The sequence below is a fragment of the Haliaeetus albicilla genome, chromosome 6, assembly GCF_947461875.1.
Source record: "Haliaeetus albicilla chromosome 6, bHalAlb1.1, whole genome shotgun sequence".
Classification (NCBI taxonomy): Eukaryota; Metazoa; Chordata; class Aves; order Accipitriformes; family Accipitridae; genus Haliaeetus; species Haliaeetus albicilla.
Window position 1 is genome coordinate 36,756,659 of NC_091488.1, and position 15,834 is coordinate 36,772,492.

The following is a 15,834-nucleotide window of genomic DNA, read 5'->3' on the forward strand; positions in this document are numbered from 1 at the left end:
GTGCATAATTTTGTTTAAAAAGCTGGATATAAATAAAAAAAAGTGGAAAACAAACAAATTTGCACAGATTTATCAGTTATACATGTATTTCTCTTCTTTTTAAAGGCAGCATTTTAAGCATCAGCAATGAGCTTTTAATGCAGACGAGATTCCTTAGTGCAGTGGTTTAATTTGATCACAGAAGAAGGAGATACAGCTAAAAGAACTTTAAGTCTGTTTTTAGAAACACCACCATCTCTCAGAACTATGCAGATCCACATAAAATCCTTTTGGTTCTATCAAAATTTGTAATGATTTTGAAAGCAGATGTACTATCTCAATATACAATTTTCAAGTGCCATCTAGTGGTTATTTTAATTTCAATTTGGTATTTAAAAATAACTTTCCCACTTTTTAAATTAAAAAAAAAAAGTTTGTTATTTCTATCACTTACTGTTACTTTATTACGCGACTCTCAGTTCTGCAATGGTAAATAGATGCTTAAATTAAGCCTAAGTTTAAGCATTCTGATGGACTGAAGTTGGGCCAGAGGACAGCTGATTTCAGGACTATGGAATTAAAAGAAAAAGGTGGCGTTGGGGGAAATCTTATCCATCTCATTCATAGAAACAAAACAAGGCATAAATGTCAGTTCATTATTTAGAGCTTTTTCAGTACAACTTAATGACTTCTTCTCTTGAGAAAATTCTGACATGTTGAAGTCCATAAGTAATTAGGGCCTCAATTGAATGTATGAGAAAATTAAGTCCCATAGTTCCGTATCTCATTGCCTAAATTGTTGCACTTCACTATTCAATTAACCCATTAAATAAAAATTATTAGCAAAGGACTTCCCCCAGGATGTCACGCAACACCAAGCCTAAGTCTACTGCTTTTTTGCAGGTGAAATGTAAGCTAAAATTCTGCATGCAGTCTTAAACTACTTCATTTGATGGAAAAAGTCTAAAGGTCAAACCCACACAGCTTAAGCAAATTAAGAAGAAAAAAAGGAATATTTTTATGCTTTCATACAATAATTTTTAAAATTGCTTTAATTGAGAGCTGCATGAATACCAGTATGAATTAGAAAATCCTGTATAATGGTAAACAATATTCACAAAGATCAGAAGTGTATAAATGAATGCACCCATATTTAATGGTTGGCATTTCACTGTAGCATTATAGCCACATTCTCCTGAAGCTCAATGGATGTTGGGCGTGAATGACTTCAAACTCCTGGAAGAAAGCAAGCTACCAAGAAAATCTGTTCTTTGCCAGGGAGGTAGCTTTATGCCATAAGACATGGTTTTCAGAGTTTTTCCCTAAAAATCTCTCTCTCAAATAAGCTTCAAACTAAACCATCAAAAGTAAGCAGGGCTGTAGACAATGCTCCCATTCTTAAGCCATATGCATGCTCACTAATGTTGCAAAAATGCATCACCACCTCAAGTTCTGCTGAACATAACGGTCTCTTTTAAGGAGAAAGAGACTTGGCTTATTTTTAATTCATGGAAAGACAATCACATGATTCAGCAATGTCCACTTCAAAAGATCTAAGGCTAGGAATTTGACATGAGCTGCATGTGAAGGATTTAGGGCAAATATTTTTTCCATCGTTCCCCTTAAAACTAGACAATATAATTATTAATTTTCATGCTGTAATGAACCATTACTTCAGGAAAAGGGAAATACTAAAGACTACATTCCTAGCACCTGGAGGTCTTTAGTCCTGCTCAAAGCAGGCCTAGCTTCAAAGCTGGATCATGCTGCTCAGGAGCCCGCCCAGAGATGGAGAATCCACCACCTCTTCTGGCACCTGCTCCACCACCCTCACAATAGAGGATATTTTTCCTTATGCTCAACCAGAACTTCCCCTGCTGCAACTTGTGAATCCTGCCTCTTGCCTGTCCTTTCACTGTGCACCCCTAAGAGGAGTCTAGCTCCATCTTCTTCATAACTGTCCTACAGACAGCTGGAGTCAGTTGGAGCCTCCCTCAGCCTTCTCTTCTCAGCCAAAACACAACTAGCTCTTGCAGACTTTCCTACTATGTCAAGTCCTCCAGGCCCAACCACCTTGGTGTTCCTCGACTGTGCTCCCTCCAGTTCTTTGGTCACTCTTGTATGGGAGTCCACAGCCTCAGAAGCGCAGAGCAGAGCAGGAAAACCCCTTCTCTCAACCTGCTGGCTACATTCTTGCTCACACAGTCCAGCCTTCAGTTTGCTTCTGTGGCTACAAGGTCATGCTGCCGAGTCCAATTCAATTTACTGCCCGCGAGGATCCCCAGGTCTTCTCTGCAAAGCTGTTTTCTGCCTTTCTTTTTCTTGAACTTCATGGGGTTCCTGTTAGCCTACTCCAACTTTCTGAAGTCCCTCTGAATGGCAGCTCTGCCCTCTTGCATATCCATTATTTCCATCAATTTGGTGTCACCTTTGACTTGCTGAGGCTGCACTCCATCCCATCATTTGTATCATTAATGAAAATATTAAACAACACTGGCACCGATATCAGCCCCCAAGGAATACTACCAGTAACTCTCTGCCAGTTCAATGCTGAATCACTGGTTCAGCCAATTTTTCACTCACTGGGTAATCTATCCAACCATTCATCCAGTCTGTAGCCAGTTTGGCTCCAGGGATGCTAACAGAAGTGTCAAAAACCTTGGTACCATCCAAGTAAGCAAGGCCCTCTGCTCTCCCATTGCCCACAGCACCTTGTCTCCATCACTTCATCACACTGATCAGGCACAATTTGCCCATGGTAAATCCATGCTTGGCTGTTCCCAGTGACTTTCTTGTCCTTCATGTGCCTGGAAATGGCTTCCATGAGGACCAGTGCCACAATCCTCCCAGGGACTGAGCTCAGGTCAGCCAGCCTGCTGTCTCCCAGATGTTTCTTTGTGCCTTAGAGCACAATTAAACACCTCAGGGTCTGATTTCTTCCTCTTGCATGATCCATCAGAATGATGACACTGCTTCATTTGACCTGCAGTAACCTGAGATTACAACCATGTTACCATACTTGCCAGCAATTCTAAATGCCGAGGAGCTGGAAATACCAGTAGCTGGAGAACAGGTAGCACAGCTTGTTTGGCTCATCGCTTCCTGTATTTTTTCAGAAAGCTACCCAGCACTACAAATTCAAGTTTGCAAACACCTCTCCCCCACTCAAAAAAAAAAAAAAAAAATCCGTAAGATATAAACATAGCATGGTATTTTCATTGTGTTTGGAAATGTGAGTCCAATTTAGTCCAAGCTATCCTTCATATTTTGATTTTTTTTAAAGTTTGTTTTTCAGTAGGGGGAAGAGCATGAAGTTACCTTGATTCTGAGGAGCAAACAAGAAGGCAAGTGAGCTTCCTGGTCAAGTAATGTGTGTAATTTAAGAATAAGGTAAGAGCACCTGGCACCTAATGAACAAATTCTAAAATCCAGATGTTTAACATCCTCAGAGATCTGTTGTGGACAGGCCAGTTCAGAAGTCTGCTGCTCTATGCTCAAAGGCCTAAACACAAACAAGTCTTCCCTGAAAGTCTAGGTCCCTCCCTGATGAGCTGCTAAGCAACTGGACAGACAACCCCATGTGATTTGCTGAACAAAAGCTTATCGGAAACTGTGAAGATGCCCAAGAATTTCAATAAACTTGGACAGGACTTTCCAATTCAAGTTTCAAAAATAACTTGCTCTGTTTGCCACGGTTTGGAGTTTGGGAGGAAACAGGTGGAAGGTCTTTTAAATACTATAGAATTGCTATGGGATGCATTAATTTGGCAGCTATTTGTGATACATGGGTCTTTCACAAGCCTTAAGTGGTGACACAAAGGATCTCATTGGAAGAGACCGAAGTCAGCCCACTGAAAAATCAAACACTTAAAAATCAACTGAGACAGCTCCTTCTACGAGTAGTCGAGGTTTGCACTGAAACTTCATCAGGAAGTTTTAAAAAGACTTTAAGTGGAGGGGCACTTTGGAACACAAAAAACCTCTCAAAACCTGGCTGTGGATCCTTCCTTATTAAATGCTGGGCTCTTAACAAAGCCCTCTCAGAATGGGTGGATTTCATGCATATGTGAACGCAAACACATACCATTCATTAAGCAGTAACTCAGAAACCTCCGTCTCTGAAACACTGAGTGGTCCTTTGTCTTTATCTTCTGATGCCCATTCACAATCGAATACAACTCACAAAACTGGACACTTTTTACCATTTAATAAACCAAGATCTTAAAAAAATCTCAGTTAAAAAAAACCTCTTAAAATACCAGCCAACAAGCCACAACTCATTCAGGCTCTCATCACTCTCAAAAAATTATTCCCATGTGTATGCAACATTTTCAAAGCTTGGGGAAACAGATGGGTTTCTCCTGAATGCTTTACGTATCAATAATGGCAGGCTACTGTGGACCAGAAAATACTCGTTACGCAGCTTACTGTTCCTTGTGCTCCTGTAGAGAGTACATTCTACTACCTATGCTATATTCATTATCTATGACCTGAGTTCCTTTGCAGATTTAAACTGCGACATTATGGTAAGGGAAAGAAGAGGACTTAACTGTGGATGTGCCTGGTTATTTGCTCAATCCTACCTTCTTTATGCTACTATCCAAACTCAGCAGGGGAACTCCTTTAGTTCAGTGGACTCTAAGGACATTTATTTTCCCTGTCAACAGCAACAGTGTCCTGAATTCCTGCTCTTTGGGAAACACTACAACATCTTCATGAAGTTACACTACAGACAGCTTAAAAATCTCCTCCTGATTGAAAAGATTTTGTCTGGAATGCAAAAAGTGGAAGATGAACTAACACCTCTGTGCTTCAACATCTTTCCTGCTTTTCTGTTTTCATTGCGTCAGATTAAATGATTCATCCCAGTCGTAAAGACTAAAACTGGAGTTGTGGAAACTGGCTCTTGATAACTCTATCTGACACTGGTATTAAATACCTCACTTTGCCTTACATCACAGTTAAATTATGACAAGTCAAACATTTGGCTAAAGCTTAGGAAGAGCAAATGAGTTCTCATCATTGTAAATATTCTTAGTACAAGGGCAAAGTCAGCTCAGAGGAAGAAGTATGCCACTTCCAAAGTCAATTATTTTTTAATTCACACTTCCACTGCACAGGCCTACCATTGAAGAAGAAACCCACAGAGATAGACAGCACAGACAGGTTCCCAAAATGCAAAGGCAAATTTACACACTGAGTATTTTCTTGAAAAGAAGGATGTCTCAAGACCACCCATGGTAGCAACAGCAACCTCCAGTAACAACACAACCACCCAGAAAGCCGATTTAAAGAAAAAAGTAAAGGAAAACAAACTGTAGGAAAACATTTGACGTAGGCACTCCTAACACTAAAGACTGGAAAGAGAGCGCTAACACATAAAACACGGGTTCCCTCTGCTGCCAAGTCCCATGGCCTGGGATTCAGCTCTTTGTGCTCATTATGAATATAAAAAGTGTGGATAACAGCTGCCTCTTCATTTGGGGTTTTGTTGTTGTCAGCTATTCCTTTTTAATAAAGCCTTGTACACCTCAAAAATATGGAGTAAAATTTTAAGTTGGAAAAGCTGCAGCCAGAAATGATGTTGCCACAAGTAGAGGATCTCAGCCTGCACTGTTTCATTATTATCTCCTTTTGGCAGGGTTTTCTGGAGAACCACCAAGAAAGCACCAGAGGCCCATAAAAACTGAAAGGAGAAGTCATCTTAGTAAGAGAGATTATTTAAACGTTGGGTTCTCATTTTGTTTACATTATCACCTATTTAAAACTCACATTTCTTAACTGACAGTCAAAGAAGAAGTGGCTTCATGAAAAAAAACTCCAACACTCTGGCTCCAGCTGGGTGGCGAAAACTGTTTCTGTAGTTCCCTAGCAGAAAAAATAAACCAAAACAAAACAATAAACCTCCAGCCAACATAAAAAAGCCACTTCACAAGTAATCCACACCTCAAACAAGATTGGATAGTTAAGAATACAGGTAGGCATTATGGTTCTTATCTTCATATCTTTATGACCACAGAGAAACAAAGATGGAAATACTGTTTTTCCCAGTTCTTTTGATCACTACTGGGGATCTTTGCTGATTGTTTAACACATGTAAAATTGAGTTTTTATGAATGCCTCCAAAGTTTTTATGAGCTTTATTAAATGTATTATTATGCCTATGCACATATTCCTAGATGGAAATACAGATACACGTTTAGACAAGATATATCTACATCTAACTATGTATACACATTAGGTTATAAACTCAAGGTTTTACATCTAGCTACTCTGCCACCGGCCAAGGAGAAACTGCAGCTGTGCCTGCAGAAAAGTCAAAACATAGTTTACAGAAATGAAACTATCAATTCAAAACTATTCCTGTAAAGAGAACAATTGCTGATGAAGCCCCTTCCTCTAGGGTTAAGGACTGGATCTCTTTGAACAGAGGAGAACTTCCTGTTTTCTCTGTTCAGTGGCACAGCAATGACATCAAGGTTTGCCCTTTTAATAACTATTTGCTGCATGGTCAATGATCAATTAAAGAATTGATCATCTCAAAGTAATTGCAAATGATACAATGAAGTCACAGATTGTGGAATATTTCCTATTTGCCATAATTTTGGTTTACTCAAATGTGGTAAATCTGCCTTAAGTTTTTCTCCAAAGCCAAATCAAACTCCCTTTTCCATTTGCACCAGGAACCAAAGCAGGTAGTTTTAAACTACAGAGCAGAACAGTAACAGTCACCCTCCACTTTCTCTGCTTCCTGCAGTGAACTCACTTGTTGCAGCAGAAAAACTATTTGCCCATCAACCCTCCCCCAAACTTTGCCTTGCCCAGAACATTCAGCCATCCCCTGGAACAAAGGGGAGCAGAAGCCGAGAGGACAGGACACTGACCATCCAGTGCCAAGTAGGAAAGAAATAATGAACACCCCACATTGCACCCAAACAACAACTGCCAAGTCTTCCTTACTCCTGCTGTGTCCTTATGAACACAGCTTTCTTTGAAAACATCCAAGTCAATGCAGTAGTCACCATCTCACAGCAATCCTTTAATCACACCACCTCATGGCAGGTGAGTGCCTTTGGCCACCCACATCCCTGCCTGCAGCTACCGCAGGGCAACATGATGTGTTAGTGGCAAACTGACTACAAAACATTACACGAGAAGGGGCTGCATAGCAAATAAGCAAACAAAAAGGCCATGAAGACCAATACCTTCCAGTTGTTATTACTTAGATGTTTTCTCTAAGGTTGATAAAAGAGTGTGTGCGTGGAGAGGGGGGATGGGACAGCAGATAATATTAGACAGCACACCTTGGAGATTATCATTTTTTGTAATAAAAGCTGCCACCAGTTATTGCTATGCAAGAAACAGCACACCAAGTATACTAAGTATCTGCTAGTACTTGGGACGACTCCAGGCAAAACTCCAGAGGATGTCTCCTGAAGTCCCAAGATGATGTTAGGTCTTTGTCTTACACAGAATGTAGGCCTGAATTTACTCTGTTCAGCTGCAAAAAAATCTTTAGAAAGCACTGTAATGCCTGAGAAAACATCTCTTCTTATTAAAAAGACTGTGCATTTAAGTAATTAATTTTTTTCCTTGACATTCATTAAAAGAGAACAGTAGCCTCACACACAAATTATAAACAGGCTGTGTCTGCAAAAACCATCACATACAAAAAACTCAACCCTGCATAGACATCTCTCTGGAGAAGAGATAAGGGATCAAAACAAACAAAAATCCTATGTTTCTTCCCTCCCTCCCACCCCCGTCTTGTTTTGCTAAGGAAGCCCTAAAGTCTCTATTGTGTTATCAGAGAAACCCCATAAAAATATACAAGGTTACACCAAGCTTAGACTCAAAACGAATTTAAATCAGCATGCACAAGAGATGGGAATACAGACAGACCATTACTGAACTACTGACACCCTTGTATTCAAAGGGTTTTCTTATTCATCCTCAGACAATTTGAGATTGTGCCTTCCCTGTTGCATGGCAAAGCAGCTTTTACAATTCAGGCAACGACTTACAATACCTATACCAGGGTATGGAAATCAAATCTTGTTGAAGGAGAAAGATCCAGAAAGAGCAAAAACAAACTGACAGCTTGTATGATGCTTGAAGACATCTCCTGAACCACTCTGAGAGTTACTCTGGAGCATCTCTTCACCATATAGAGTCCCCAGCAAAGGCAAAGATAAGTAAGATAGATAAGATAGGATAAGTAAGATAAATACATTCAGATTTGTAATTTCATATTTGTAGACTCGACAATGTAACTGAGCATCTTGTATGCATTGTTATTGCCTTGAATGGGTATTTAGTGAAGAAAACCTGACTTTTGCTGGTTTTTTAACTCCCACCTGATAAAGTTCTAATGCAGTTTTTATTGCTTTGCACAATAAAGGCACATGGGAATGCAGAGAGTGTTTTAAAATGGTCTCACTGGAGAAAGTAAACAATAAATAATTTGCCAGAAATCACACTTTTTATTCTGTTGTATTACACATATAGTGGAAATAATGCCTAAATTGAAATAGTTGAGATACAGTTTAACATGTACAACTTTTGGATTTTGTGGCTCTATCAAATTTGGTTTTTTTACTGTACACACATATTTAGAAGAACCGGGAAAGGGGATGTTTTACCCTCAGAGAGAGATTCTTCTGAATTATGAATTGCTTTGTGACATTAACACCTAGCAAGATGCATCTCAAGACTATTTATGCTGCAGCCTGCTAGAGCCCAATGACAAGACGCGCTGTATGCAACCTCTACATCAAATCAGAAGCCAGTTACATCACTCACTGAGAGTTTGGTATTTGACATTTTGCTTTCTCCAGATTACTGGTGTCACATCATTTTTCATAGGCCATTAAGGAAATTCAAACAGCAAACAGACTTCTAAAATTTCCTACTTGTTTAGGCTATGGAAGTTACATTACATATACAAGAATAAGCCCTTATTTACACAGGAACTCATGTTAGCAAATGAAAACCAATTCAGATGCTTCCAATTCTTCTTTCAGTCTAAGAGTCATTTATTCTCAGTTAGCTTAGGCTGGTTCCTCAACACCATGGAGCTCAGAGGATGCCAGGGAAATAAAGCTGTACCAAATGTTGGAATCCATGACATATGTGACTGTCAGTGTGTCACAAAAACCTGACTGATTTCTGATGAAAGAAGCCACAAAGCTGAAGCCTCACAAGACAAATCATTCAGAGAGTTCACTACTTTGATTTAGGTTAAATGGATTTATGATCTTAGAAATAGGACTAAGTTACTACAATTTGAGCAGCTGAGCATACATGCCCACTTTAGCCTACAGCAGAAGCCAGGTTAGGCACGCTTTTGGCTTATAAAAGTCAAATGACAGGAGATTTGAATGGAGAAAATTCAATGAAAGGAGATTTGTGGAGTCTACTTACTTTACTTCACCACTGGGACAAGAGTATTCCCAGCAGAAGCTGCAGACACTCAGTTATCAAAACTTTCTGTTGAAACATAGCCTTGACCAGTGGTCTGCTGCAAGGTCCATCTCACCAGAGCACCAGACTGGTGTTCACAGCACACCCACCAGGTGTCCACCAGGCGTCTGTGTGACCACACAGAAGTCTCCACGCGTCACAACAATGTGCACGGTGTGTCCTAGCACATGCCTGGCCACGTACCCGACACGTAACGGCCAGCTCCTAACGCATCTCTGATGATACAAAGGGGGACACAGCAACAACTCACAAGTGACTGCAGCAGGCTGGCCGCCACTATAGTAATGGAAAGCTATCCTGCTACAGCCCAAGTCTGAGTTACAGGTTTGCGGATCAGGCACATTACCCAACCCATTTGTTCAGGCCTGAATGCACTGTTAAAAGGCTCAGACACAGATGCTGGCCAGATACTCATTATCCAACTCACCCTAACCCAACAAAGCTGCTGCCCAGAGTCAAAAGCAAATAACGATTGTCTGGAGCTCAGTGTGCGCCCTGCGCTCCCCAATTTCTGCATGAAGGAAACAGCACAATACTGGATTCGGTAAGGCTTATTCTAACATGATATTAAAGATATAAATATCAGCTTGAGTTAGAGGAAAATGGGGAAGCAGGCATCTTCCAGAACAGTGAGAGAGCATTACATGCCACAACTAACCACCACACTCTTGAATCTTGTTACCTATTTTAAGTCACAGGTACTACACCGATTCACAGTACGCAGACGATCTGCCCCCCATGTTATCAACGAACTCCCTGTGCCCCCCGAGCTCTACAAACCATTACCTCAGGCTTGATGGGAGTAAAATTTACCCACCTTCTTCCCATCAGGACTCCTGGATGAATGGCAACTGCTGCTAAAACCAAGCCTAACTGGAGAGAAGAAATATTTCAATATTTTGAAGTATTCACCTAATCTCTAGCAAAAAGATTACTGCTGGTGAAGATGTTACAGTCGCTGCAGGCCAGAGGTGCCTGCCCAAGCCTGGGGACACGGGCTCAGGAGCCCCCCAGGACCCCGGGGGCCACCATCTCTATGGGAAACAGAAGCCCCATGGCAACACAAGTAACGGAACACGGAATAGCCGCTCCAGATGCTTGTCAGGACACCTCTTACCTGTTTGCTTAGCACCTGCTAACGCTTCAAGTACTCTCCCCTTTTGGGGGGGTCAAGTTTGAGAAATGCCATCAAGCAAGTGGGAACTACAAGCAAACCTGCAGATGTATCCCTACAGCCTACAACAGCTGGCTTCACAGCAGTGGCTCAGTTTCATTTACCAGCTCACTAGGAGCCACCGATGCAACAAACATCATCCCCTAGTAAAAAGCTTTTTCAGGAGAGAGCTGTACGATACCAAAACTTCCTATGTTTCACATATGGTCTTTTCCAAACACATGAGCAATGTAACCCTTGGCCTAAGGACCTCACAAGTTAAAGAGCACCTGATACAGAAAGCTATACAAAACAGTAACCAACCTCTGAATTGGAAAAGCTAGAGATCCGAGAACTATCCCGACTAATCACATTATATGTTATGATCCTGGGTATAGTTCAGAATTACACAAACCAGAAAACGCAATCCCCCCCTAACTTCTCAGGGGCTTACCCACATGGACTTTGTCTGAAAATCAAACAGAAAGTAGTGATACAAGCTTGGGAAGCACTCTTCACCATCACCTCTCAATAGATCCCAAGTCTTGCCTACTAACTCCTAAGAGACTTTAATTCTAAGACGCTGGGGGGGTGGGGAGGGGAGGGAAAAAAAAAAGAAAATAACATAGAGACATCTCATCCGAACACCTACTGACATGCCTATACATCTACCAGAATTAGTACAAGTTGTTGCTACCATCTTTACGCTAGATGAAGACAGAGGGTGAGATAGGACTAAGAAGAGAATGGATTTATGCCGAGTTTCAAAGTAAGTTTTCCTTCCTTCTCCACAGCTTTCCCTTTGGAGGGAACAGGGCGAGCGATAGAAGGGCTTATCTGATGATATCCAATCGATATCCAATTTCAAAAGGAAAAACATAACTTTCATAGGTTAATTCAGCTTACACCCCCCAAATAAAGTCATGCAACAGAATTTCTAATCAAGACAAAGCTTGGCATATGACTCCTAACATTATCCATATGAGCAGAAGTTACTTTCACTTGAATGCTTATATAGCTTGGACAAGTTTGCAAACATGGCTGTGAAGAGAGAGTTGAAAAAACAGTGGTATTTCCTTATGTGTGCTCCTGGGCTCTTTCAGACCACTCTGAACTACTGGAGACCAGCCTCTTTGCCTTGCCAATCTTTTCCAAGCCAGCATACCTGCTCCCAGAGATGCAGAACTGTTCAGCAAAGAGGTTGTTGACAGTGCACGTTTGCCTGTGAATTGGGCACAGCAGAGCCACAGAATTGCTATACGCACTGCTACTGCTATGCAACAACTTCTGAAAGAGAACAGCAAGAGGTCCCTGTTACCCACATGGGAACACATTAACCATGAAACAAGGACCTGCACAGTGGCAATGAAGTTACTGAGACCAGGAAGGTGCCTGTGCACAGACACCTGAAGCATGGGAAGACAGGTCCTGAAAGTGCATCAGTCTAATTCCAATACACCTAACATGTTCATTTTAGTGTGCTCCCCACTCTATAATCTTGGTACAGTACCTGACATTTATTTAGTACCACATATACAATATATTACCGCAATGAAAAGCTTCTGGGAACTATAAACAGGTAACTGTCAACCATCATAAGGCAAATTTTAATTCCATTTAACCAATTCTCTTAATTCTCCAAGCGTTCCTCAAAAGGCATCCATCGCAAGCAACTGTAGATCATCAACATAATCTGTAGTCCAACACATTTTGCACTGAAAAAATGTTTACCTAGAGCATGAAATGTTTAGTGCAAACAAAGGTTAATCATTTGATGATACCAGAATACCTGAATGTAATGATATTGCTTGTTTCCCTGAGCACCATTTCTTAAAAGTGCATTAAATGGGAGCAAAAAGAAACTGTTCTTTTCTTTTCAGCCCTGATTCACCCAAGTTTCATCATTCCTTAGAAATATTCAGGAAAACTAGAAAAAGAAATTAAGCAAAACATTAAAGCCAAGTCTTCAGTAAGGCGGAGAGAAGCATCCATCCAGCTTCTTGTAGCTACAGAGTGGACAGTCAGAACAAGGCAAGTGAACACGACCATCTAAAAAGCAAGAGCTGAGCAGTCCAGGGAACCACAAAGCAGAGCAAAAACGGAAGGCAGTGAGGTGGAGGTAGAAAGGGAGACAAGGAGGTCCAGAAAAGACAAGCTGAAATACAAGTGTCAATCAGTCTTCAAAAGCCTTTGGGACTTCTCAAGTGTTTATTCAAATGAAGGTGTCTTCATGGTATGTCTTGCAACAGTCAACCTCTTCAGCATACACCTTCTGAAGGCTGCCGCAGCAGCTCGTATCAGCCAAGCACAATGCTGCAGTCTAGTACGACCTTCAAGTATCATAATTTCAATCTGAGTATACTGTACCTGCTATTGTTACAGGCAACTGGTAATATGCTTGTAAGTGAGAGGAGGTAGGAAAACATCTGCCATTTGCATATATTCTTAACTGTTACTCATCTTACATTTTAGTCTTTATCAATGAGCCACACAAATTTAGTGTCCGTTCACCCAAGCTGCAGGAATTATTCAGCTAAGAAACAAAAGCAGAAAACAGAGGATGTTGAAAGAGTTCTTTGTACTAAAAGGAAGAAATCCTACTGCATTTTAAATCTTATGTGTGAACAATGTCCACGTCCTTCGCTTCAGCTCTGTTGAACATCACAACTCACAACAGGTCTTTGCCAAACTGAGAGGTACGTTTGTGCATAATTGAGGTCACTGCTCTTTTCTCAGGGCCTGTGCAGGGGGATGTTTAACAGTCTTCACACTAGAATAGCTGAAAACGAAAAGGTACCGAGTGAGCTCAGGGAAAAAGAAAGATAAGAAGAGGCCCTTTTGGTGTTGTTGCTCTCATATATCAAGATACTTATACTATTAATAAGGTACGTAGAAGATACAATCTTACAGAGAGAATGTCTTAAGACCAGAGGAGATTCCAGGTAAATGGTAGAGTCAACAATTGCATTGCAAATAAAAGTCATTACGAACTCTGTAGTTCAGTGTCTGACTCTGAAGCTTCAAGGACTTGTACTTGCAAGATTTTGTTGTTTTTTTTTTAAAAATAGAATCATCAGGGGGTTACTTTAATTAAAGTCAGGAATTTTAAAGTCAGGAATTTAAATGAACATAATTTTAAGAGCTGAACCTCCAAAACAGTCATTAGATAGCATGAAACCCATGAAAAAAAGAGCTGTTAATAGCAACATCTCTTTGAAGACTATTTTTATAAATTCTTGTGTATGAAAAGGAATTTTATCACAAATAGCTGATAACCACCACCACACCACCCCCCAGCATTCTTGTGCCAGGTATCAGCACACTCGATGTCTCTATCAACTAATCAAACTGCTAACACCATTGTTAAATAAACCTGTTACTACAATATAGGCACATCCCAGATGTTCTCTCGCTGTTTTTGAAATTTGAGATAATAAGCAATAAACCAGTTTTGTTTATGATCCACAATACAGTGTTGAGCAAATCAATTCTGTTACTGTATTTTATTAAAATACCTGCTATTGAAGGCTAAAAAAGGGAAAGCACAGCGAAGACAAGTAAGTGGGCATGAAATTCTAAGATTAGGAAAGAGCTGCTTTTTATTATCTCTGTGTCATTTAAAAGAAAATTACTAAAGCCATGAATTGTAAGGTATTTCCTATGCTATACCTTAAAAATACAAAGTTTGGCTTTATTCTCTGTTGGTGCATGTCATCTCTTATACCAGTGCAAAATGCTTCCCACCTGCGTGGTAGAACAGTCTTCAAAGTTCATACTGGGAAAAGAATTACAGAGATGTAGTGCAATAATGGTGGTTTTGGCCCCAAATATCAGGCAACTCATTTCTATCTGCAATATTCTTTTGTTAGTTCACTGAAAGGAAAATTTAGCCGGCTCAATAGACTTTAAGCACAGAACATGAATATACACAGTTTCTAATGTACAAAGCGGGAGAAGGAAGGGAATCAAGCTTGCCCACCAATCCCGCCAATGTTATTTCAAGTAAGTCATAGCAAGCAAATTTCAGAGGACTGAAGCAATTCAGAAAACACAGCAACAATGAAATCCTTAATGAGGCATCTTAAAGTAAAATGAAAATGGTAATTTTTCTGTTTGCTTTACTAAAAAAATCCAATGCATCAAATATGTTTATTTTCATTAGGCAACTATTTCTACTTCTTTGGATCTAATTAATTATTAGTTTGCAGTTACTAATTTATTCAGAGAAGTACAAGTCTGCCCTCTAGTGACTAAAATATGCAAATTGAGCGATATTAAAGCCGTTATCTTCCCCTCCCCCTCCCCCTTTGAGCATTAAAATACTTGAATCCTGATGTTTCTTGCTCATGAGATTAAGGTGGGACAGACAGAAAAAACAGGTAAGAAGGTTGGATTCACACCATAAAGATAAGTTGACCAGTGGTGTTTGTTAATTAAATTAAGCCAGCCTGATTTGGTTTTCTTTGGCATCATGGAAGCCACATGGTTTGCTAGAGGAAGGCAAACAAAAAAACCCACTGAATCTTACAGGAAGGTCCTGGGCTGCACAGAATGCTGAAGACATGCAGACTGCTCCAGGTAAGACAGAGACAGTAAATGACACAAAAATAAAACAAAAACCAAACCAAACAAAAAACCCCAAACACATACACCCAACCCCCCCACAAATAAACCCCAACAACCTGCAAGTGGGATTTGCTCTTTTTTAGGATCTGAAAGGAAACACCCAAATCCAAACACAAAAAAGAGAAGATCAGAGGAATTGGGTTTTCAAAGGGAGTGTATGTTTGATTTGAGGCTGAATGAATTGGGGAAAAGGAAATTATCTCTTCACAAATTATAACTATGTATTGCAAAAGCGAACATTTGGCATCCCTAAGTTACAGGTTAAGGCCAAGAACGTTAAAGCATTATTGGATGAATCATTTCTTCAGGTGTCCTGCAGGAGATTACTGAGGAAATGGTTCCTGAACCCTGATCCTCTTAAAGATCCTCCTCATGCGATGGAATACACTTGCAAGGCTGAAAAGCCACCCTGGGAATGGAAACAGAAACACCTCCACCCATGTTGCCAGATTAGATAGCTTTATAGCTTGCTGTGCAGTATTTGGGAAGTAGCCTTTCATACCTCCAAATCATATTCTATGTTCAACTCAGGCACACAGATATGGAAAGTTGGATAGTATGATTATTCCATTAGCATGCTGCAAATTCTTGAA

The 15,834-nt window shown here is 40.3% G+C and overlaps 1 protein-coding gene across 20 annotated transcripts in view; it reads right to left on the minus strand.

Annotated features, from left to right (window-relative positions):
- The window catches only part of BBX (BBX high mobility group box domain containing), a 148,201-nt gene that overhangs the window by 75,788 nt on the left and 56,579 nt on the right, over positions 1-15,834 (minus strand). Inside the window, exon 3 of one of the 20 annotated variants that reach the window (XM_069785573.1) lies at positions 5,752-5,847. The exons of the other annotated variants lie outside the window; for them this stretch is intronic. The gene's annotated coding sequence lies outside the window, so the exon portion shown is untranslated. The remainder of the gene's footprint in view (positions 1-5,751; positions 5,848-15,834) is intronic. 20 annotated transcript variants of the gene reach the window in all.